At 34.7% G+C, this 25,892-nt stretch overlaps 2 long non-coding RNA genes across 2 annotated transcripts; one reads left to right on the plus strand and one right to left on the minus strand.

Moving 5' to 3' along the window:
* Positions 1-1,477: 1,477 nt before the first annotated feature.
* LOC120354921 lies at positions 1,478-6,396 on the minus strand. The gene is made up of 4 exons (XR_005573303.1): positions 5,930-6,396; positions 5,738-5,817; positions 3,692-3,806; positions 1,478-2,803 (listed from the first exon to the last, which is right to left on the minus strand). It is a non-coding gene; the product is annotated as an uncharacterized LOC120354921 (long non-coding RNA).
* An 8,075-nt stretch (positions 6,397-14,471) lies between these two features.
* Positions 14,472-25,510, plus strand: LOC120354919. The gene is made up of 3 exons (XR_005573301.1): positions 14,472-14,781; positions 16,287-16,374; positions 24,691-25,510. It is a non-coding gene; the product is annotated as an uncharacterized LOC120354919 (long non-coding RNA).
* Positions 25,511-25,892: the final 382 nt, after the last annotated feature.

Raw genomic sequence — 25,892 nt, forward strand, 5'->3', positions numbered from 1 at the left:
TGATCTAGAGAAGTGTTTGTTCTGTTTCATGATGGAGAGGGCTTCGTCGACTGGGATGTTGGGGTATAGAGAGATAACGTCCAAGCTGGCTAGTATATCCCCCGAGTTGAGAGTTATATTTTCCACCTGGCTGATAAAATCGTATGAATTCTTCACATATGACTGGGATTTTTCTATTATGGGCTGGATAAGGCCGGCTAAGTATCTTTCTAATTTTTGAGTGGGAGAGTTAATTGCACTGACGATCGGTCTCAAGGGTGTGTTTTCCTTATGGACTTTAGGAAGACCATAGATTTTTGGGGATCTGCTGGATTTTTCTCTTGGAATTAATTTCAATTGGCTGTCTACATCTATGTCTGAGGCGTTCTATTGATGAGACAAACCGATGGAAGTTTGAACTATTCAGTATACAGAAAGCCCACCCACACTAACAGGTACTTACATTTCCAATCACATCACCACCCGGCTCAATCCTCCTCAGTTATAAACAGCTTAATCTTCAGATCTCTTCATCTCACCAATGAAAAAAGGAGAGAAGAAGAAATAAAGACAGTGACTAACATTCTCAAATCCAATGGCTACCCAACTACAATCATTCAAAAATCAATAGTAAAAAATCTGTCTCCACTTAAAAAGGGAATCAACAAGAAAAAGAAGAATATTTTGAAAAAACAGTACTCCTCCCATACATCAAGGGCACCACAGACAGAATTGGAAGAGTATTAAAAACCCACAAAATCAAACCATTATTCAAACCCCACCTACTCATTTCCCAAATCTTAAAAAAACCCATCAACAGACTGGAGCTAGAAAACCAAGGAGTCTACAGTATCCCCTGCCTGAACTGTGACAAGCAATATGTAGGCCAAACAAATAGGAGAATCTCTGCTAGAATAGATGAACATAAATTAAGCATAAAAAATCAACAATCAACCTCAGCCCTATATAACCATGTGAAAAATACTGGTCATACAATAAATTTCGTGAATTCCAAACAAATAGCCAGCATTCGAGATTTTCAAGTCAGGATTGTGAGAGAGGCGTTGGAAATCGAAAAGCAAGGCTCTCTAAATAAAAGAGACGACAGCCTCAACGTGTCTCCCTTATGGAAGTTAATTTTGAATACCAAACGCCCAGTACCTGGTACAATGAAACCCGCTACAGCACCATTGTCACCAAAACAAGACAACTTTCCTGGAATTTCACTCACCCAACAGCGCCAGCACAAGCAAGTGGAGGGAGGGGGTAGGAGATATGCTCTTCGACCCAGAAAGAATACCTAGGACTCAGTGTGGATCTCGACGCCACCCTCAGAAGATGTCGTCTGCGATGGCGACGAAACGTCAGACTCAAGTAAGTCAAAACAAACGGATGTACCCGGTTAATTCTTTTACATATAATATATATATATATATATATATTGTTCCTGTTTTATTTTTTATACTTGTTGCTCTATATATTTATTTATTCCTTGATATTTTGTGTAATATATTTGTGTCAATTTTGATGGTGTATCCTTTATTTATTCTCCTATCTCCATGCATGACCAATCTTTTTATAATCTATTTAGTTACCAGTATTAAAAAATTATTAAGATTACCAGCCAACTATATTCTTCACTGAATAAGTTGGGGAAAACAGCGATATACAGCCTTGATTATCAAATCTTTGGAAATAATATGTTCCAGAGATTTATATAAATTATCCAGTAACAGCAAATCTGATTTGAAGAATCTCAAAGTCATAGTATTAAGTTGCAGCAATGTAAATTCTCGAATCTGCATTTGCGGAATTCGACAAATCAGACACAGAAATTGTGGACTGTTGGAGCAGCCGATGTCAGTAACCAGCAAGAGCAGAGAACTGCGGGAGCTCCTGGGCGAACCAGTAGGAAATTGGTATTATTATTATTCTAGGAACCACAATAAGGGTTATACATCTTGTAATTCATGTTTTACTGATTGCAGCCAAGCAGGGCAACTCGTTATTGAAAAAAAGAATGCGACACAATGTCGTCCAACATGGATGGCCATGGATAGGCCATTGACACAATGGCGCATTCAACGTGGGACTGGTGATGAGAACAGAGCTCATAAATTCATTATTGAGAGTAAATCAGGGCTGTATAATGCTGATAATTATAGACAAGTCAATACAGATTGAGATTTGTCGTGAATGGATGATAGGCAATGAGAATTTACTTGTGACCGCAAGCAAAGTAGAAAAATATTGTTGGGAATCAATAGCTCTAAGCAAAGAAGAAATTATTTCTATAAATTTTATTACTGTTGAAACTATATTTTAGATATTTTATAGGCCTAAATTGCTGAATTTTATCAAGTCACTAATAATTTAAATATAAGCCAGCTTGAAAATATTATAGGCTACAATCAATAAGCTAGTTAGAAATTGACTTTTGATCTCATTTGGTTTAGTATTATTTGTAAAAGAAGGCCATATAGCTATAAATACAGGCATACAGAGCACATTGACAGATCTAAATAAGATATAGATAAAATTCAAATTAATAAATACCTGGCTTGTAATATCCTTGGTTTGAAAACTTTATAACACTTAGCTTTTGTAAATTCTATCTTGTGGACCACTATAAAGGCCTTGTTAGCCAAACTTTCACTTTCTTAAATTTTTGACACATTATCCTTTTAAAATGAGTCTCTCTTTGTCTGTGCAAAGTGATGTAGCAGACACACTGCCAACGGCGGAAGTAGTGGTAGTCGACGCTGAGGGGGGCGCGATGGAGTCCTTCTTACTGCCCAGATATCTCCAGTCACCGCCATGATTCCTGGGAACAGTGATAGATCATTAGAAATCTCTCAAGAAGCAAGAAGGAGGATTATATTAGAGGGGATGCTCAAGTCATTTTCTAACAGTTTAGGAAAAATAATGGCCAGAGTAAAGAAGGATATAAAGGCGGAAATGAGGGAAGTGCAGGAATCACTGGAGGATACGTCGGTAAGGATGAGTAAGGATAAGAAAGGGATTACGCAAGTGGTAGAATGTAAGTTGAATGCTATTGACAGCAAGGTAGAAAATTATAGGGAGGAATTAAAGGTAATGATAGATTTGCAAAATGAAAATCAGGAAAAAATTACAACAGGCTTAGCAGAAAGAATAGATACAGTTACTTGTGGACTAAATGAAAGAATAGATAATTTAACAGTACAAAACACCTCGCAAATTCAGGAAATAGCAACAAGCATTAAAGCTGATTGTCAAAAAGAAATTCAAGAGCAAGTAGTAATTAAAACACAGGACATAACCTCAACAGTAAATAGGAACAATAGTCAACTTATTTCATAAATCAACAACAGAATAGTGAATCTACACAAATAACTCATTTAATTACTGATATCAATCAAAACAAAGTACTATTTAATTCATTGGAGACAGCTGTTGGAGAACAGCAATTATTTTTATCTAAATTAAATGCTGAAGTAGTAGATAATGAAACGGAAGCTACTGGTCATTGGAAACAGGCCCAAGAGAAGTTAGTACCACTCGAGAGTTAGGTACATCAATTTCCACACGAGAATGTAGAGCCTATCTCTATAGCAATGTTTGATTTATTGCATGGTTTCAATGGATTAGGCCGTTTTGATAATAAAGACCACTATCTTCAACCCAAACAATTCATAGATCAAATAAAATTGGTACAATCCCTAACACTCACCTCTTGGAATATGTGGTGGCTCCAATTAACCAGCTTGTTGAGTGGTGGACCTCTGATGTTTTTCCAGATCCATAATCATGAATTCAGGATGTTAGACGAATTCAGTGCAGCTTTCCTGGAACAATATTGGAATGAAAATAGACAAATGGATACACTAGCCAATATTATATCTTGTGAATTTAATCCTAGGACATATGACACATTTATAAATTTTGTTACAACACTTCAAATTAAAAATGCTCAGTTAGAGGAGCCGATTAATGATTCTGCCTTAGCAAATATAATCCTGAAAAAACTACTTTTCCGAGTTAGAACAGCATTGGCTACACAGCCAATAACTGGTTGCAAACATCTGATAAATCATTTATACAATATACAATCTGTGATGGCAATGTCAAACAGCCGTTCAGATCAGTCATACATTCAAAATCAACATAACTCAAATGCTAATTGGTATGCCGGCCAATTCTATGAATCACCGCCATATGATCATCCCATGAGACCTCATTTTGAGCATTGCAACGACCAGAATCAGAGTAATAATAAAAATAATGGAAATTTTCAGAATTGTTCAGCAAACCATTATTCACAATCAGCAAATTGAAAGAATTCTTATGATGGCCATGACCGTTTGAATACAAATACCAGATATACTAATAATAATTATAATAGAAACTATAACCAGCCATAAGTAAGCAAAAATCGCACCACTGAACAAGCAACTATAATAAACCCACAACAAGAGCATACTGATCATAGAGACAATATATCACCAACACAAATAAAAATGAATCACACAATAGAACATGCAATAGGGTTTAAGCAACAAAAAGAACAGACTCACCATTACAATACACCGCCACCAAGTATTGTAACCGACCATGGACCCAAAGAACACTGTAAACAGCAACCCCTATCAAGCCTACTATTTCCCCCCAAAAATATCCCACCGGCAATCACTACAACACAGAAAATGATCAATGACAACACAAATCAAAGCAGTACTTCCTACATAGACCGGTCATAGTACTTCCACATGCAATACAGTCAGATCAACCTAAAGAGCATAACCACCACCGCAACAACCCACCACTAGTTCCACTACCAGTGACTATCCAGCACACCAAGCACCCGAGGAGGACACCGGATGACCGACACCAGGATGGCACCAGGAAGGATCACAGGAGCATGCACCGCAAGGCCCAGAGATGGAAGCGACAAGGGAGGAACCGTGCATGTGAATACAGTCCCCATGCCCGGTTCAAGCAGCCGAGGAGGACACCAGACAACAACAGGAAGGATTTAGCCTACTAGGAAGAGGACAGAGGACAGGAAGGGACCACCACCATGCATCCGAGGCACATATGCTTTAAAAGTTATGCTCATCATTGTGACTGAAAAAATGGACCAAGTAAATGGAATAAAACTGGAAAATATTTGAGAAGATTGAAAGAAATAAGGAATAGTATAAAGAAAGTGAAAGTACCTGACTATTATATGATGATAGGTTATAGTATGAAGAGATGATAAGTGTTTTGATTTATTGTATTATGTGGATTACCATAGCTGTGATATTAATAAAAGACTGTGATGTGGATGGATGAAAAAGATTGTAATGCTATTATTGAAGGAATTTATTATTGATAATTGGAAAACTAGTATTACAAAAATTTATATTGTTATGATTATGATGATTTATAATAAAACTGAGTGGGAAATATTAAATGAAAATGAGAGGGAAGATGAATTAAAATTACAGGATGAATGGGAAAAGAATGGATTAAAGGGAATTACCATTAAGGAAGCACGGAATTGTTTAAAAGGATACACCAGATACCGGGGCTTTAAATTTATGAAGATAAATTATCAATAGGACAGCCTCACCAATTGATAGCAGATAGCCTAGCCACCCACATCAATCTACAGCAGCAACACAATACAAGAAGAAACCAGATAACTACAATGATTTTACAAGTAATATCACGGAATTTGAAGCAAATTTGATAAGAAAACAAATAAAAACAATATTATCAACAAAATACTGACCTGCCTAAATAAATTTAATATTGGAGTGTCACCCTCGTGTCACCAAATTCGATATTTAATATGCCCAAACTGGCAGATACCTGCAACAAACCAAAGAACAATTTAAAATTATTTGTTTTCTCTCTATTTATCGATTTAAAAAGGCCTAGGATAGGATAGGATAGGATATTTAGAATAAAATGAGATAATTACCTTTGGATAGAAAAATTGCAGAAGTTAGGTTAACTTGAACTATGAGAAATGAGAATTGAGAAATTGTGACGTATGAAGGAAGTGTAGACTAGCCAATGCCAACCAAATCAAAAGCATATAGCCCTGATAAACACATGTCGATATAAAGTGAAACTGTTCCCAAAGTTATGTTATTTATTCACCAGGAACAGCCACTAATTTTATAGAGCACAAGTCCCTTTTTGTTAATAGTTGTATGTTTGAAAAATTTATGTTTAAATTCAATAATTAATTTTCATAAGACTTAGTGAGGCCTTATTAAGGCATAAGTCATACAGATATTTATTTATTCCCTTGGAGAGGACAACTTCAGCCACCAGAAAACCCAAGGTGATGGAAGAATTTGGATTGCCATCATCATCTTGTGAATTTCAGCATGTGAGTTATAGTTAACAAGAAATATATCTAGGGCGCCCTCAGTGCTTCGAGTGAAACAAGATCTATAAAGCTAGCTCGTCAAAAGGTTATCCAAATATTGAAATTAATATCAAACTTGTGCAAGTCTTGAAACGTGAAAAAGAGATTTCTCTTTTTCAAGAACTATATATCAGATTTACATGTTTAAGTAGTCTATGCACAGATGAAATATTTAAATTTTGATGTTATAATTTATATGCTCACCCAATCATTCTTTTATTAGTGGATCATAAAGAGATAAATGAAGCTCATGTTCACTGGATAAATTGATTTATCTAATTTCCATCAGAGGCCGAACCTTTAGCCCTTAATATATGAAGGGTCCAGGGAAAAAACGGACAAAGTCACTCAGAACGTTTTTGTGGGAAACTAAGAAACTAACTTTAAATTCATTTAAATACAAAATTAAACTTGGTATTTGTATTTTAATGTTCAAATACTTGAATATACATGTTTATTTAACTTGCAATTATAAAAAATATTGAATTCTCCAATTGCATCAATCAGATTTGAAAAAATATGAGTTGAGAACAAATGAGAAAGGGAAATAACGAACAAAGTCACAACTTGAAAAAATCTTAATCTGAATACATTAGGTACTCACGTATTTTAATTGTCAATGTTTTCCACATCACTTGAAAAAATCTTAATCCAACTTGAAAAAAACTTAATCTGGATACATTACTCACATATTTTAATTGTCAATGTTTTCCACATCACTTCTGTCACTTTCAGGTTCATCTTCCTCATGTGGTTGCAAACTCTCATAATATTCTTGTGCCTTAGGTTCACAGAAACGCTTCAGAAACATTAGATCTTTCAATTTATCTTTCTTCACTTTCAATTTTATCGAATAACACATTACAGGAGGAGGATCAATATTGGAAAATTTCAAAAGTCTGCTGGAACGATCATTCTTCAATACAAATTTCTTCTCAAATGGAGACGTGTAGAATTCTCTATGGAGAATAGCCCCTTCTTTGGCTATATCTATTTTTATTTCCCTTAGAGGTTGAGTAGCGAAAGGACTTTTTTCAGGAAATACTTGTCCATTGTGTGTTTCCTTGATTGAAACATGTTTTGTTGGCAATCTTGGACTAGGAGCGGCTGCTGTTTTGAACGTGCTTTTCTGAATTTGTCCCTCCAATCTTGTGGTATCTCACAAGGCGCTTTTTGATTGATTAAGGCCATGTTTTTGTCACACTCAAGATTACTGTGGCCTCTTATTGGAAATACAACTGATACAGTATCCAATAGATTCAATTTATGCACCACAATGTACAAAAATTAGTATAAAAATGTATAAAAACATAGTAGTTCTTATTTTGTCCACAACACGAATCACAAAAAATCTGCAAGTTACGCACATCACAGGACATTATTTTTGATATGTAATGATATAACATTGATGCCACATCTTCTGATCCCTTCATTGCAACTGTTTCATTGTAAGTATAGAATACCGATCTTCCTGTACTGAGTTCATGTACATTAAATGAATAGAAAGAAAGTTGACGCTTATAGTATACATCATTGGTTGATAAGTTTGGAAGTGGTAAATTTTTTTGGAAGTCCATAGCAATACAGCTGTCTTTTGGGGATTTTCTGCAGTTTTTCTAGCAAGTCTTTTAATTTCATAGAATTTCTCTGCTCGTCTTTTATGTAGCATGTTTTCTGTTTCTAACACTTTTTTCTTTGTTCAAAGACTGTAGAATGTCCAAATTATTTTCAGCCTTATTTATTGATAGTTCCATATTTTCCATATTTGCTTTGAACTCGTCACACTTACTGCACGTATCCAACCGTGGGTAGCCAAAACTAATGTTGAACTTTGAATTGAAAATATTTCTGTAGGTTTCATATGATGTTTTATTTCCAGGAAAAGCTTCCAAAAATAGATTGTACATTTTTTTAATGTTCAGATCTTCATCTAAGTAGGTTCTAGAGTTGTTGTCTTTTGTGCTGTAATGAGCCTTGCGACTTTTGAAGGATCCTATGTGATCACATATCTTGGTTAAAGTTTCTTCCTTTAGTTTGTGGTGATGACTATTATGCTTGCCTCTCATGTCGGTTGGAGATACACCTGTTGTCACTAGAGCCTTTTTAAGTGAAACTGTTCGCCTGTTTGTAATTCCATGGAGGGAGATGAAGGCTTTGTGGCAAACTGATACCTCTTCAATAATATCATTTTGTTTAATTCGAAATTTATAAGCATACGAACAGTCATTGGGATTAGCACCACATCTGCCCTAGGTCTGCGGCGAGCGACAGGTCCAATAGTAATAAGGCCACATAGGTGAGCATTTTGCACATTGAAAGATTCCAATAAATTAAACTGTTTAATTGAATCTTCCCGTTCCTCCGGTGAAATCACTTCAAAGCACTTATATCTATGACACTTGCAGTCTGGTCCCAGTGCATGACTCTGATTGCGAATCTTCTTTGTTGCATCCGATATTCTTCCCGTCTTCTTTCTTCTCTTGGCATTGCTTGGAGAAAAATCATTATTATCCTCACTATCACTGTTTGTAGACATATTAAAAACTTGAAATACTTTGAGAGATCAAAATAACAGAAGAGCACTTCTGATAACCTTAAAATTCTCGCGATCAGCTGTTGCTGTTGCTCGAAGCAATGTGACCATGATCATTCTTTCATGCATCATAATGGACTATGTCCGTTTTTCGATACAATGAAAGGACTTTGATCGTTCTTTCCATGTACGTTGATTTTTCTAGAGCATTTCTCCTGGACTGTGTTCGTTATTCCCCAGGTTTGAATATGATGTCTTGTAGAGCAGGAAATAAGCTATCCAGTGATACCAATAACTCAATTTTCAATTTTTTGTGACGGTTCGTTTTTCCCCTAGACCCTTCATATATATAAATATATTTGAGATTTATAATTTATTAATTAATTATTTATATTAATTTGGAAAGAAGGTAGGCTATGTGAGATTTTATTCGACAAGCAACAGCAAGTCGATAACAAAGCTGCATAATCTAAATGCATATGATTGATGATTTAAGAAGCACATGGTAATTTTTCGTGCTAAAAGCAAAACCTAATAAGTGAGCTAACTGTGATATTTTATATATATATATATATTATATATATATATATATATATATATATATATATTTGTTCTTATTTTATTTTTTATACTTGTTGCTCTATATATTTATTTATTCGTTGATATTTTGTGTAATATATTTGTGTCAATTTTGATGGTGTATCCTTCATTTATTTCCCTATCTCCATGCATGACCAATCTCGTTATAATCTATTTAGTTACCAGTATTAAAAAATTATTAAGATTACCAGCCAACCATATTCTTCACCGAATAAGTTGGGGAAAAATGCGATATACAACATTGATTATCAAATCTTTGGAAATAATACATTCCAGAGATTTATATAAATTATCCAGTAACAGCAAATCTGATTTGAAGAATCTCAAAGTCATAGTATTAAGTTGCAGCAACGTAAATTCTCACATCTGCATTTGCGGAATTGAACAAATCAGTCACAGAAATTGTGGACTGTTGGAGCAGCCGACATCAGTAACTAGCAAGAGCAGAGAACTGCGGGAGCTCCTGGGCGAACCAGTAAGAAATTAGAATTATTATTATTCTAGGAACCACAATAAGGGTTATACATCTTGTAATTCATGCTCTACTGATTACAGCCAAGCAGGGCAACTCATTATTGGAAAAAAATAACATGACAAGGTTTATTGATGTAATATCAACTGTTCATTCTCATTAGAAATAATAAATGATATTTATCAAGTAAGAAATTATATTTTTCAAGAATTAATAATTTTGTAATGAGTTTTAATGATTAAGATGAAATATTTTGTTAATTAGTTATTAATTCTACATTGTTGATAGACGATCTGGCAACAGAGCAAAGCAAGAAAGAGATAGTGCTATCCGCTTTGTTGAATGATAGACAAGGATAGCGATACCATTGCTAATCAAACACTGCCAATATGATGTGGCCCTCACTATATAGTATTTCTTGAATGATGAGTCAAATCTATGATGTAGAGTAGGCCTAAGCAATCCTGATGTGAAAAAGTGCTCACCCCTGTTCTGTCAGGCGAGTCTGGCTGTAGAACTGCTCATTTCAACTGTGCAGACGTAGTATCTGTTTGAGTAACACATTATTTTGTTGGAGCAGTTTGTTACCTGCTACTTGGAAAAATAGCTGTTACTTCGTTTTTGTGAACCAGTGCAGGTACAGTCGGCAGCCATTGTGAATTAATGAACACGTGTAGCCATCATGTCTGAGAAATCATCTGTATTTTGTGCAATTACAATTACAATTATTAAATTGTATTTTACTCAAAAAACAATTGTCCAATAATTATAGTTTGCAGTGGCATCTTCAAAATGTTCATAAAAGAAATAGGCATGCAAAAGAAGGAGCAATATGTCCGTTCGAAGACTGCAGAGGAATGTTTATGCAGTGGAATGTTCTAAGCCTATGTCCTGTCCTGCGATTTAAAGTTTGCTAATTTTCCTTTCAGCATTCTAACTATTTATGAGCAATACATTGATGTAATTATGTAGGCCTACTTTTGAAAAACTACTGAATTTATACACAATCAAGCAGAATAGTCCAGAAACATAATTTGGAATTATTTGAAAAGAAAACAATGTAGGTAGGATGGAGAATATATATATTCTCATATGTTGCCCAGTAATTCAAATTCCATAGTATTATTGTTTATTGTTTTTGAAGAGACAGATTCAAGTATCCAAAGGTTCAAAGAACCCCACACATCAACCAAAGCTTATTTCATTCCCAAGTAGTATGTTAGTTGGGCAAACCAATACCTGTGTTCTTTACAAGAACCAGGATTCATCCCTATACTAAAATCTTATTCATCATGCGGTTGCTTGTTTCAATCCAGTGTGATATGCTTGTTAGTCTCTTCAGACTAATTAGTCCTCGTGACCTATGTGAGTTCCACTCCTGGCCTACATTGAAGGTCCTACCGCTAAGGAAAGGGGTGGCTAAGTTGCCTATAGGGTGCCCAGCCACCCTTGACTCAGCCTCTTGACCCACATTTGTGCCTGAAGTTTCACCCATCTCTGGTCTCTTGGGTTTTCTCTTTTTGCCCCTCCAAAACTTTGGAGGGTCAGAAGCCTCACCTCTCCCAAGAAGTTTTGCCTAAATGGCAGTCCTTCTTTGAGCAGTGGTGAGGTTTGGTCACTCCACCCAAAACTCGTGACCCACATGAGTTCCACTCCTGGTCTTTTTGTACGTCCTTCCACTGAGAGAGGGGATTCCAAACTGCCTCTAGGGCGCCCGGCGCCCAGCCACCCTGACTCAGCCTACATTTGTTCTTGGAGTTTCACCCATCTCTGGTCTCTTGGATTTTCTTTTTGCTCCTCCAAAACTCTGCAGGGTCAGAAGCATCACCTCTCCCAAGAAGTTTTGCCTGAATGGCTGCCCTTCTCTGAGCAGTGGTGAGTTTTAGTCTCTCCACCCACAAAATCGTGACCTACGTGATTTTTACTCCTGGCTTCTTTATAGGTCCATCCACTGAAGGAGGGGTCGCCAAATTGCCTCTAGGGCACCTGGCCAACCTCGACTTAGCCTCTTGACCTACATTTGTGCCTGGAGTTTCACCCATCTCTGGTCTCTTGAGTTTTTCTTTTTGCCCCTCCGAAACTGCCCTGATGAAGCAGATCCCGTAGGTTTGAAGGCTATGCAACTTCTGGAGTCGCCTCCTATGACAAGCATGGATTCTGTGGGTGAATTCTGGTTTTCAACACATTCTTGAGTAAGATAATCGACTCAAAGCTCCCTCAACCCACAGGGGGCAATTCCATAGTAAGTTACATATGAAAAAATGAAAAGCTAATCTGACGTACTAGACCTATATAGTGCAACTGTTTTTGTATTCCTTATCCTTTCAGGAATTTGTTCAGTAGAAATACTATAGTAGGCATATTTTTACATTGACTGTGTTGATTTTTTCTTTTAAGTGTTGTTTTATAAATATTATAAAAAAATGTAAAGTGATGATAATCAAAATGTGTTTGTACATTTTATGAATATGTTGATTGATTGGTAATAGCCTATCAACAAATTAAAACATTTTTCACACATAGGACTTTTATTGCACTTCAGCCTTATTCTACAATAAGGAAACTCTGTTTTTTCAGTATTCGATTTTCTATTCTAACATGAGTGAATAGAACATAGAACAATAAATTGCATCATAGCCATCAACAGAAATTGAAGAAGCATAAAAAGTGCTTATTTTATTTTTAGGTGTTTATTTTTACAAATTTGATACATTAAACATGAAAACCCAGCAATGTTTCCAGGGTCCAATAAATCAATGGAAGTAATTTCGACATTAATAATTTAAGAGGTTATGTTACGAGTTTTGATTTTGATATAAAGTTAATATAAAAGAGGTTATGTTGTGTTTTCGTACATTGGCGAATCAGTTGCAGTTCCACTGAATGCTATAGTGAGGTCCACCTTTTAATGGCAGTGAAGAAAGATAGGAGAAAAACGTTGCCAAGTTTCTCCATTTTCCCACTGAGTGTACACAGCTGTTACTCAATTCATCCCATTAAATTTATCTAATAATAATTATTATTTCCTTGATAAAATAATTAATTTAATGTCAAATTAATCATGGAAATATATTTTTACATAATTTGATTCGAAAATTTGCTTTCATAACTGATGAGATCAGAGTTTTATTTTCATACAAACCTGAAATGACAGCTAATTTAAAAAGCTGTGATACAACAATCTGAATTTCAAAACAACAGAAATTAGGTTATTTGGTAGGTATTCTATTCCAATTTCTTTTAAAACTAATAGCAAAATAGAAATCCTATTTAAAATAAGTAATTTCAATGGAATTAATTCTGAAATAACCTTTCATTATTATTTATACTGGTACGAGTAGGTCTAACCTATAAAGGAAGCATGGATGAATTCTAGGATGGTTAGTTATCAACTTTTAAAATGTCATTTCAGGTATTTTAATTTGTGTTTCTCATATGGTAATGTCTAAAAATTATTTCATCGTTTCAAAAATACATTTCAAATCAATTATATGACTTGTGTACTCAAATATTTTGATAGAATGAAGAAAAAAATGGTGGCTCAGAATTGTTTGTCTACTTTTGTACAGTCACTGACAAAAGTAAAAATAAAATATTCTGGTAAACAGACAACATTGCAAAGCGAGAGACATATAGCGCTATCTGTTTTGTTGTATGATAGAAAAAAGGACAGCAACAGTATTGTCAATCATACACTGCCATTATAATGTGGACCTCACTATAGTCACAGCTCAGTAACAAAACGTGAACGGAAGTGAACGGAACCGCTCTAACAATTAAGTTACCAGCGCATGCTTATACTCATCTATGCTAGAGGCACATACAGAGAAGAGGATAGGATGGGGCCGGGGAATTGGAAATATCTGGAACTCAAAATATCAATGTTAAATGTCCTATGCTTGAGAACTGTTGCTGGGTGGAACTCCAAATATATGTCAGACAGTGGAATTGGAAATATCCGGAACTCGAAATATGTTGCTAGGCGGAATTGGGAGTATCTGGAACTCAAATTATTTGTTTGTCAGATGGCGGAATTGGAAATATCTGGAACTCAGAATATCAGTGCCAAAGTGGGAGTACTGGTAATGTATTTGTTATTGAGATATGGTTCAAGTCTGACTTATTTTCTGGAATGATATGGACTAATTAGCCCACTCAGGGTAGTTCATAGCTCATTATATATTAATTTTCAATGGAAATATTGGACTTGAACTTTAAACAGTAGAAACAACTTGGCTGATCTTTTTGGACTTGTTTTTCATCATCAAAATTTGGGAATAGAATACTTTTGGACCTGGTCTGTCATTCTTTTTCAATTATATTCATTATATTCATACATATTATGCAAACTTTCAAAACTCTGTTATCTGTTTCAACAAACAAGACTGACGGCTGTTGATGTGTTGATGAATTTATGATTTGCGATTGCACCAAAAAATAAATGGAAGTAATATGATATTTTCCAGATAATATAATATTTTCTAATAAAATATAATACGTACATATTTATTATTTTTTTAGAAAATTGAATATGTTATCAATATAATAGCATTACGTTTATAGGTTATGTTATGAATAATAATAATGTAAGTGCAACGTACATTTGCATTTTGCAACAGAAACAGCTTCTTATGGAGTATTGTTTTACAGGCTAGTGGCTACTATTTTTTCATGTAATGTATTAAAATGTAATTATAATTAGGATTGGGATAATACAAAAATATACTTTTTGGTTAGTGATATCTATTACATTGTGACAGAATTTGGTTTCTCAATAACTGTCATCGTGAGGTAAGTTTAATGTGGACTAAGTTACTAAAGTTGAAAATATTATTTTAAAATAGCAAATTTAATTTATTAATAATAGGCCAGCAACTTTTATTAATTCCTTTGTTCTATCATTAGAATACTTGAATAATATTAGAAGTATGGGTACTGAATAGGCTAAATATATTTAGACCTTATTCCCTATTGTGAGATATTTTTATGAATTTCATCTTCTTTTAAATACTGTAGTTAGGTTACTGCATCATTTATTCAATAAATTAAAAAAAGGATTCGCTAACATAAGTGATTTACATGTAGGCCTACTGCAGTCAGGCTACTTGTTGGAAAATCCATTTAGAGAAATGATTCAAGATTAAGCTTAGAGTGGTTAAGCCAAATGTGGATTGTTTTATAAAATAAAGTTTTTCAGTGTTTTATAAAACGTTTTCCACTAACCAAATTATAAACTGAATGAAATTCAACCAGATTCACTGAAGCCCTAGAGTTGATTGGATTGGTTGTTTGAAGATAATTTATATACGGTACCCAGACTACTGTAATTTGTAACATCATAGAGAAACAATATCATAAAAAACACCTCATGGTGTTTAATTTAATGGTTTAGTATAGGGCTTTTATGTTTTAAATTTCACTGTTAACTCAAGCCGCTGATATTCCTATGGTATTTTTGCTTTATGGTAACTCAATATAAATATAATAACTCTGGTACTATGAGGTCCACCTAATGGCAGCATTTGATAAACATTGGTGTTGCTTTCTTGTCTATCATTAGACAAATCAAATAGCTTTGGAAATTTAAATAATTTTAGCGCTATCCTCATGTTGCTTCACATGATTGTTTTTTTACAATATAAAAATATAATTAATTAGACCTTACAAAAAGATTTAATTTAAATCATTGAAATTTATGAATTACTAATTGAATAATATTTTTTCTTGACAAATAAAATATTATTCATTATTATTATTAAATAGAATGTACATTTAATATTAGGTTACACCAGATATGTTATTCCAAATCAGCTATTCACTATTATAAGAGCCAGTGGCAATACAGGAAATCGGCAACGCCGTTGTCCTATCTTTTCTACTGGCATTATAGCATTGACCTAACTATAAGCCTACTTGAATGAATGAATTTATTTGCCAAAAACAAGATACAGACATAAATATTGAGGAAATGTTAATCAATTTTATTAGAAATTATAACAAAATGATATCCATATTCATGATAATAGTATTAATAAATTGAGATTAAATTTATGCTCACATGCATGAGTACAGTAGGTGAGGCAAAACACCGGCAGAAGGAAGATTCCTTGTTTGCCAGTGTGACTCGTAAAATCAGCTGTAATTAACCTGTACTCAAGTATCGCTGTATTTATTTACCCTCTTTGAATGAGTAGTTTTCATTTGATCGCCAACTTTTTTCATGCCAATGTTAAATTCAATATTATGCAAAAGTTTTCCTTATAAATTAACTTGAACTTATTATTTCTATTTTACAGTGCCAAACTGATCAATTGCATCCTAATGGAACGTTCAAGATGTGATTCAGTAACTGATACGGTAGTTGCAATCATCATTTTTGACCAAGTAAGTGAACAATTCACCATGAAATGGTATTTTTGCTTTTGCTCTAAATCAGTATGGGCTGGGACACACAGAGAACAATCTGTGGGAAGCGGTCAGAGTGGCCTTCATCTATATTTTAGATATTCATGTCTATAACCTGCTAAGACCACTCTGATTCTGTCCGCAGAACGCTGTGTGTGTCCAAGCCAAAAAGTTTTACCTTATTTATAAATACTGTGCGCCACCCACTTGGAAAACTTTTTACAGGTGACATTTTTGTAGTGTTTCGATTTTGATACTATCAAAAACAACTTGAATATGGTAATTTTAAAAAATCGATTTAATTTGCTTAGAATTGATATTCTGAGAAATCAAATATGTAATGAGACAGGCAATACTTTTTTATCACTTTATACTAGTTTCCATCCCTCTGGAAACGCTGCTGCATTGTGGTCGTCAGGCTAGTTTCACACTCATTCGGTTCGTTTTGTTTTCGGCAAATTCCGATAAGTGTGAAACGGTAATTCGGTTTGAATTCGGTACCGAATAGAAACCGCATAGAACCGAACGCCTATTTGACACTTGACTCTAATAAATTCCATCAGGTTTCAATTCATTGCTAGCGAGAGGCTACTTTCACACACTTTCGGTTCGGTTCGGTTCGTTTCGTTTTTGGCAAATTCCGATAAGTGTGAAACGATGATTCGGTTTGAATTCGGTACTGAATAGCAACCACATAGCACCGAATGCCCCCTCGACATTTTTTCCTGAAAAAACAACGCATGTGAATCATGAAGAACACAACAAAAAAAATGACCATATGATAATAAACTAAGAGAAGAGGCTAGGCTATAAAGACAAAATCTATTTGTGTTTATTCATTTATTTGGCGAACCAGCTATTCAGTGAATGAAAGTAGTAGGTGAGTAGAAGGAGGTAAAGTGTGTGTGTGTGTGTGTGTGTGTGTGTGTGTGTGTGTGTGTGTGTGTGTGTGTGTGTGTGTGTGTATTTTATATAAAGTGAGATCATAATATTGGTATATTAGTTTAATTACATGATGATGAGATTATGATGGTGACGGAAAATCCTTCATCCAGGCAGGCCGCGTATGTAATGGTGTTTTTTTTTGGTAGGGAAAAGGTAAGGATGGATTAGGCTAGGCTAGGTTCGGGTGGGATAGGAATTAGACACTAATGAGGAGATTGCCTGATGTTAAGCCAGCCATCGATCCATCTGCGGCAATACCTGCATTTTCTTGTACCTTGCATGCATATTTTGCATGCTAGGTGCATGCAGGGGAGGAGTAGACAGATGAAGTTATCCACTTCTCTGCATACAGAACATACACTCATGAGATGATGTCGATGATCTGGCTCATCATCATCGACATCATCATCATCGACATCATCATCAACTTGTATGTTCTGTATGTTGAGCTGACTCCGGATTTGGACATTGCTCCTTAAAGATGTCATTATCCTCCTCTCTTCAATGCTGCTGTCTGGGGCTAGGGTTGAGGATTGTGGTCTGTTAATTTCGAATGTGGGGGATGAAGGCAGTGAATCAGTGCTATCATCATCAATATCATAGAGTGATGAGGAGGAGGGGGGATGGATGTATGGGTGTGTCAGGGATGATGGTCAGGAGCTGTACGGGGGGGGGTGGGGAATGTGGGGAATGTGAATAGGGGGGAAGGTAAGTTGGGGGCACCTGCTCCTCATTAGTATTACTGTTGCTGCTCATGTCTGAAAAAACAACATACACACCTTCATCACTATCAAAAAAAAAAAAAATGACAAAGGTTCTCTTATCAAAACAAAAGTGCAACACATAAAAAACCAGCAAAAAATCAATAAGTCTCTTTATTCTGTCGAGAGAGAGAGACTGGGTCAAAGAGACACTCACCAGCAAATAAAAAATCAATAAGATGACTCTTACTTACTTTGTCAGGAGAGAGAAAAAGAAAGAGACTGGTTGTTGTCTGTGTTTTACTGTAGAGAGGGGACTGATTACTGTTACTGAAAACGTGTACTACTCACTCAAAGAAAAGAAGACGATTGTGTGCACAAGTGACAAAGTATTATACCATTTTATAGAATATTGCCTAAGCTGAGGAGTGCGTGGTGGTGGTGGTGACAGAGTGGGTTGCGGTGGCAGGGGGGCGGCGGCAGTGGGCAACGATTGTTGACAACAACCTACAATTATTATTTTTCTGTAGTCATGTAAAAGGACAATACCCCTAATTTGTGTGTGTGTGTGTGTGGGTGTGTGTAATTATCGAGTGTCACAAAACACGCTGCCTGTTGCTTCATGCGAATCTCAACACATAATTACACAAAACATGCAGCAGCACTTCAATTTGATGCAACCCACCCCCCAACTGTAATTAACACTGTTGTGGTGTGTTATTTGCATTCCTTTCACAGCACAAAATAAGTTGACTGTTGTTGTCACTCCTCCTCCTCGTTGCTGCTGTGTGTCTGGTGGCAAAGGGGTGGAGTTCTTGCATCAGCAGAAAAGAAAAATATGCAAGACGCAAAAAACATTTTGAATGATTGAGATGATGACAAGAAGCAAAGTCTACTACCCTACCCTATTATTATCATTATCCCTCCTCCCTCGCCCCACTTCTGTTGGGACTTATCTCCACCCCGCACTTTCTTCTGTTTGTAAATGCCATAAAACAGTTTCAATTTGACCAGAATGTTTATTGCTGCCTGAAAACTCAAACGGAACACTTCTCACTCTCTAAACAACTCCATTGAAAGCACTTACCAGCAGCAGCAGCCTTTTTGTGTGCACACTCATTATTATTGATTGAGAATAACAATTGAAAGTGGTGACTTTGTCAGACACACACACACACACACACACACACACACACACACACACACACACAGAGAGAGAGAGAGAGATATTGTTGTAATATTCTACACACACACACACATATTTGTTCTTCGTTACACAAAAATTCAAAGGTATGTTTCACAACTCTACTACTATATCATATCATTTTTGTATCTTCTTCTTCTTCTTCATTAAAATGATTTCAAAGTAAAAAAATCTAAAAACAACCTCTTTTATATTGAGAGAGAGACACACACATACAAACATATTTTGTTTTTTCTATTTTGCAGATTTTCTCCTCTAAGAGAAGACATATGCCAAACATATTAAAAAAAGAAATGGGTTTAAAATAGCTAAAATCACCACTCTCCCTACTAACTATATCCAAAAAGGCTAGCATAAATGCAATTTTCTATGGAGCAGATTTGTGCAGCATACCCAAATCAATGCAATCTCAGATTTTAGAATATGGTGAAAATCGTGAATTACAACATACAACTAGCAGCAACGGCCTTCTTTCTAAATTGTATGCTATATGCAAAAGACTCAATATTAAAGACCTCATGAACATGATTGCAGCTGAACACTTGACATGTGAAGATGTTACAGCATTGTATCTGCAAAATCTTGACTTCCAAGAAGAAGGAGAAAAAGATGCTGATTACATATCATTTGATAAACAACAGCATATAGATTTAACAAAAGATTTTCATTTACCTTCATGTTTAGACCATCAGTGTTTATGTCCCATAAATTCTTTAGTAATGTACAAATGTCATTGTTAGGAATTCTTTGACATTACATCGCATATGTTTTAAATTTCAAAATAAGAGTAGATATATTGATCCATTCATTTTGAGAGAAATTAACCCAGAGAGATATCATTCATTTGACAGAAACCCCGAAGAGGATACTTTTGATTATACTATGAGAAACCTAATATATTTTCACTATATGTAGTGGACACTAATAATGATAACAAGATAAAAGAAAATGAGTATGAATGACTGTTCACACACACACACACTAACGTGAAAAATACTAGAGTAAATATTATCAAAGCATTTTTTTTTCTAGTGTAAAAAATAATAATGACACCAAATGAACGATGGACCTGTGTCGAATTATGAAAAGATATGGAAAGTTTGTGTAATTTAGTTAGAAATATGAAAATAACCTATTCATCTTATAGTTTAGCATTGAATAATGCTAAAAGGATTGCTAATAATGGTTGGTATCTCCCATTCAGATTGTTGCACATACCTCCATGTTCTTTTGAACATATTCTAGCCATGGATGATGAAATCTGGTATTGCAATTGTATAAAATTAACTTTTCGATTATACCACTTGGACTCATATATCACTCATAAATACATACTAAATTCACCGTCGTTTATGAATTATAAATGGTGGTCTGGTCTTTTTCCAACCTCAAGAAGCACACCCACAACATCTGAACGAATTTTAGGTGACATTTAAAGGACAAAACAGATAATTATAATCTGTTTAGTTTGTTAGAAAATGAATTTAGAGGTTGTCTAAAAACTTATTATAATAATAATTTTGCACATAGTAAAACCGGTCACGAACCATTTATAGACTATAACCCAATGTTTAATGGTTTAGAGAATTATATTTACAGTCTATTGGCTCACGAGTTTCATGCAAGTGGGGCTATAAAATTCAATATTGTTGTGGAATCTACATATCAGAAAATCAATAAAGACAGTAAAGATATTGTTGAGTTAGCCGATGTGGCTTTTAAAACAATCAATTTCATTGTAACATCATTAGACAATCTACCAAAACAGATTCGCGATTCATTTTTTAATTTACTCATAGAAGAGACAAATTATCAAGGTAAATCCAGTGGTTGGTCATTATGAAATATTGACGGATTGATGCTAGGAATTAATAGATACAGACCATTGAAAGATCAAGAGCGGTCTTCATATATTAAGCTATCCAAGAGTATATTGTCTAAAAATTGTATTATAAATCTACAGAATCAAACAGATTCTAAATGTTTCATGTATGCGATACTAGCGCGACACATTAGAGGTAGTTGTAAATATTGTGTTGATAATCGTTATTATCGTTTGTTAAACAAGAACAATCAACCATATAATTTCAATAACATTGATTTTCCAACCCCAATTTGTCAACTAGATAGATTCGAAATGGATAACCCGACAGTTTCTGTTAATGTATACAGGATTGATGATGAAAATCTAATTTATCCGCGTCAAATTAGCAAAACAACTAGACAAGACCACTTTGATTTATTACTGCTTGTTGAAAAAGCGGATGACGAAGAGGATGAGGGGGAGGGCAGGGGTGAGGAGGAGGAGGAGGGGGCAACTGATGTTGTCGATGTAGCTACATGTAAAGTAGAAACCAAAACTCACTATTGTTTAATTGTTGATTTTGAAAAACTCATTAGGAAACAACTAACTAAACATGATGGAAAAATAATTATCTGTTGACGATGTTTCACTCATTATACCCTTAGTTGAGATGGAGAAAAACGAATGAAAGAACACAAAGAATATTGTTCTCAACAAAAAGTTATGAGAGTTACTATGCCTAAAATGCAAGAGGATGGAACACCACCAGTTTTAGAATTTAAAAACCCATTGAGAAAATATAAACTACCCCTAAGCTGTTATGCTGATTTCGAATGTCTTCTTGTTAAACCACCACCAAACTCAGAGTCTGATGATGATGATGATGATGATGATGATGATGATGATGGTGGTGATAATGGAGAAGCCGAGGCAACGGGTGAAATTGATGGCACTGCAAGGAGGAGGAGGTTTAAGAGAGGGAATCGAGCAACAAACACTAAACATAATCATGTTTTAATGTCCTACTGTTTGTATTTTGTTAGAGATGAAACACAAATACCGGACAGTTCACCACTATCACAGAAAATACCATTGCGTCCTATACTCTATAGAGGTGAAAATGCTGCCATACATTTTCTAACCACTTTAACTGAATATGCTACCCAGATCATAGAATCGATAGATGAACATCATATTGGGATGTTTCCATTAACTAGAGAACAAGAGCAAATGCATTCTGATGCAAAATTTTACAATGCATGCGAAAAGCCTTTTGAAAACGATAAAGTTTATGATCATTGTCATCTCACTGGATACTACAGGACTGCTCTTTGCAATGCATGTAACTTACAAAGACAACGTCAAACATACATCACGGTATTTCTACACAATTCAGCATCTTATGATACCCACCTAATTGTCTCTGCACTCGGTTCCATTTGTAGTAATGATTTTCATAAATTACAAGTAATTCCTCAGACAATTGGAAAGTATATATCATTTACTAAACAATTGTCCAATCGACTCCATCTCAGATTTCTTGATTTGTACAAATTTTTACCTGATAGTTTGGATTTGTTAACCTCCAATCTACTACAACCTGCTGGCCTTACACCAACTATTGAGCAAATAGCTTGTATTCTCAAATACACATCAAAACATTTTGAACATCAAAGTTTACCTCTTGTATCACGTAAAGGAATTTTCCCATACGAATATTGTGATTCTTGGGCTAAAATGAACAAAGAAAGTTTACCATCTATAGAAGAATTTTACAGTTCTCTTTGTGATAGTACAATAAGTGCACACAATTATCAGCATGCACAAAAGGTTTGGAAACACTTCAATTGTCACACACTTGGTCAATACAGTGGCTTATATTTGAAAACAGATGTCCTACTCCTAGCTGACATAATAGAATCTTTTCGCAACATTAGTCTTGAAATTTTCAAACTTGACCCAGTTCACTATTTTACACTGCCTGGCTTTTCTTTTGATGCTATGCTTGAATATACTAAAATTAAGTTGGAACTTTTGACAGATTACTCGATGTACGCATTTTTCCAATCCTCTATCAGGGGTGGAATAGTTACATATGTTCACAGACATGCAGTTGCAAATAATCACTATACTGGAGCACCTTACAATACCAAAAAACCCAACAGTTTTCTAGCTGTTTTAGACATTAATAATTTATACGGGTTTTCAATGTCAAAAAATTTGCCAAAAAAATTTTTGCTTGGATGAGTCGACATGAAATAGACAATGCTGTTGCCAACATGAAAAAATGGAGCGAGGACCAAACAGTAGGCTATGTTTTGGAAGTTGACATTGAATATCCGGTAGAATTACACGACATGCACAATGATTTCCCTTTTCTGGCAAGAAATCAAAAATTTTACCCATCCAATCAGACTTGACTCATAACCTTACTTACAAATCACACAAATTATGTATGCCACTATTTACTGTTGAAACAAGCAATAGAACATGGATTGAAATTGACAAACATTCATAGAGGCATTTCTTTTGAACAAAGCAAATTTCTAGAACCATACATAAGTTTGAACACACAGCTAAGACAACAGACTAAGAATAAATTTCAAAAAGATTTCCACAAATTACTCAACAATGTTATTTTCGGTCGATCTTGTATGAATTTATGGAAACAAATCGATTTAAAGTTGATTAATAACGAGAAATCACTATTGAAATATATTGCTTGCCCCTCATTCAAGAATCAATTGATTTTTGGGAAGAACATATGCAGTATAACTCTACACAAAGAGAATATTCTGCTAGACAACCCTATTTACATTGGTTTTTCGGTTTTAGATTTGAGTAAAACAGTAATGTATTCATTCCATTATGATGTAATTAAAAAGATATATGGTCCCCATACCAAACTCTTATATCAGGACACGGATAGTCTTTTATACCTGATAAAAACAAAGGATCTCTATCATGACATGTGCACAAATGAAGATTTAAAATATTGGCTAGACACATCAAATTATCATGTAGATCATCCATGTTATTCCACACATAACCGTATGGTTGTTGGTAAGATGAAAGATGAATTTGCTTCTAAAGCTCCTTATCAGTTTCTAGGTTTACAGTCAAAACTATGGGCATGTAGATTGTATAATGAAATTATTAGTCAACAATAACAAAAACATTTTGATAAAGAAACAGAAGATAGATTAGAGATTGAACGTAAAGTAGGACTAATTAAAAAGGCTAAAGGGGTGAAACGATAAATATTGTCACGCGAATTAACAGCTCAACATCCAAAGTCTAATCAATACAGTCATTTCATTTCAAGACTATTTAAATTGTCTATTCGAAGGTAGAGAGGTGTACAGAAGACAGAATTTAATTAGATCAAAAAAACATAAAGTAATGACAATTTGCCAAAATAGAAAGGCGCTTAGTTATCAAGATGAAAAAAGGTATATCTGTAGTGATAAAATTAGTACATTAGCTTTAGGACACTAAAAAATTCCACTATTAACAGATGAGAATTTGCCTGTTGCATCTTCTTCTTCCTCCTCTACCTCCACATCCTCCTCTCCTTCTCCTTGAAGAAACAAGTTGTAGTAGCAATAATTTTATTGGTTGTGTTATTGTCTATGTTACAGATGATATCAAAGATTATTAGGTTGAATGTTGATGCCATTGAAATAAGCTACAATATTGACCAACAATGCAGACATGAAGATACTGCGATTGTATCAGCTTGTGTTCAACAAGAAAATTGTGGAACTTATTGTGTTAAATTCATATTCAAAATGAATATTAACAGACTATGGTTTGAAATAGAATTGACAGTACGAAAAAGTGATTTTACATGTGTTGAAACAATTGTAAAGTCAAACAGTGCGTCATTTTACTTCTCATCATTTCTTTTGAAAGGTACATAATTATTAATAGTGAAATACTACTATGGTTCTTGTTCTCCTCACCATCATCAACATCATCAACCTTATATTGTGACTTGTATGCCACCACTAACACTCTATAGTGTGTGTATTCATGTTTTATATATAAATCTTTCACTTATTATTGTAATTATTATATGTTACTATCAACACTGACACTCTTTGTTTTGTTATTCAGAAGAAAATCATAGTGTTTTTAAGGTTGTGTATGTGTTTGTCAAATCAAATTTGTGACTTGTATGCCACTAACACACTCTATAGTGTTCATGTCTATAATATAAATCTTTCACTTATTATTGTTAATATTATTATATGTTACTAATACTCTTGTTTGTTATACAATACTGTCACTCTTGTTTGTTATTCAGAAGAAAATCAAAAGTTTTGTGTGTTCATTCCATGATGTGTTAATAAAAAAAGCATAACTAACTCACACTGTCTTTCTCTCTCTTTCTTCTCTATTCCTAACTCCAACTACACTAAACACACAACTGAAAACTGTGTCAGTTGTTGTTCTAGAGGAAAATCAATATAGCAAGTTTGTCTTGTGGCAGTTTTACATGCCTACCCCAATGGGGAAGGGGTAGAAAAAAAGTAGTTGTGTAGGCCACAAAAACACTTCAATCAAAAGTAACAATTACAGACTATGCTAAGCCGCTGCCACCCCGCCCTCCCTTCATTCCTCCCAGCTTGTTAGCCAAAAAGGAGAAAATCAATAGCTCATAGTGTCAACCTAACCAAAGGTAGTAAACAGGGGTAAGAAACAAGGGGTTGTTTATGCAACCGGCTATACATCAAATCAATACTTGGACTGGTGTGACACTGAAAATGCTTCCTTACTGGGTAAGGAGGAAATCAATAGTGTTATTTGATTGCAGCTACTACAACTTATTAATATTTAA

This window comes from Nilaparvata lugens, chromosome X, assembly GCF_014356525.2.
Source record: "Nilaparvata lugens isolate BPH chromosome X, ASM1435652v1, whole genome shotgun sequence".
In the NCBI taxonomy this organism is placed as follows: domain Eukaryota; kingdom Metazoa; phylum Arthropoda; class Insecta; order Hemiptera; family Delphacidae; genus Nilaparvata; species Nilaparvata lugens.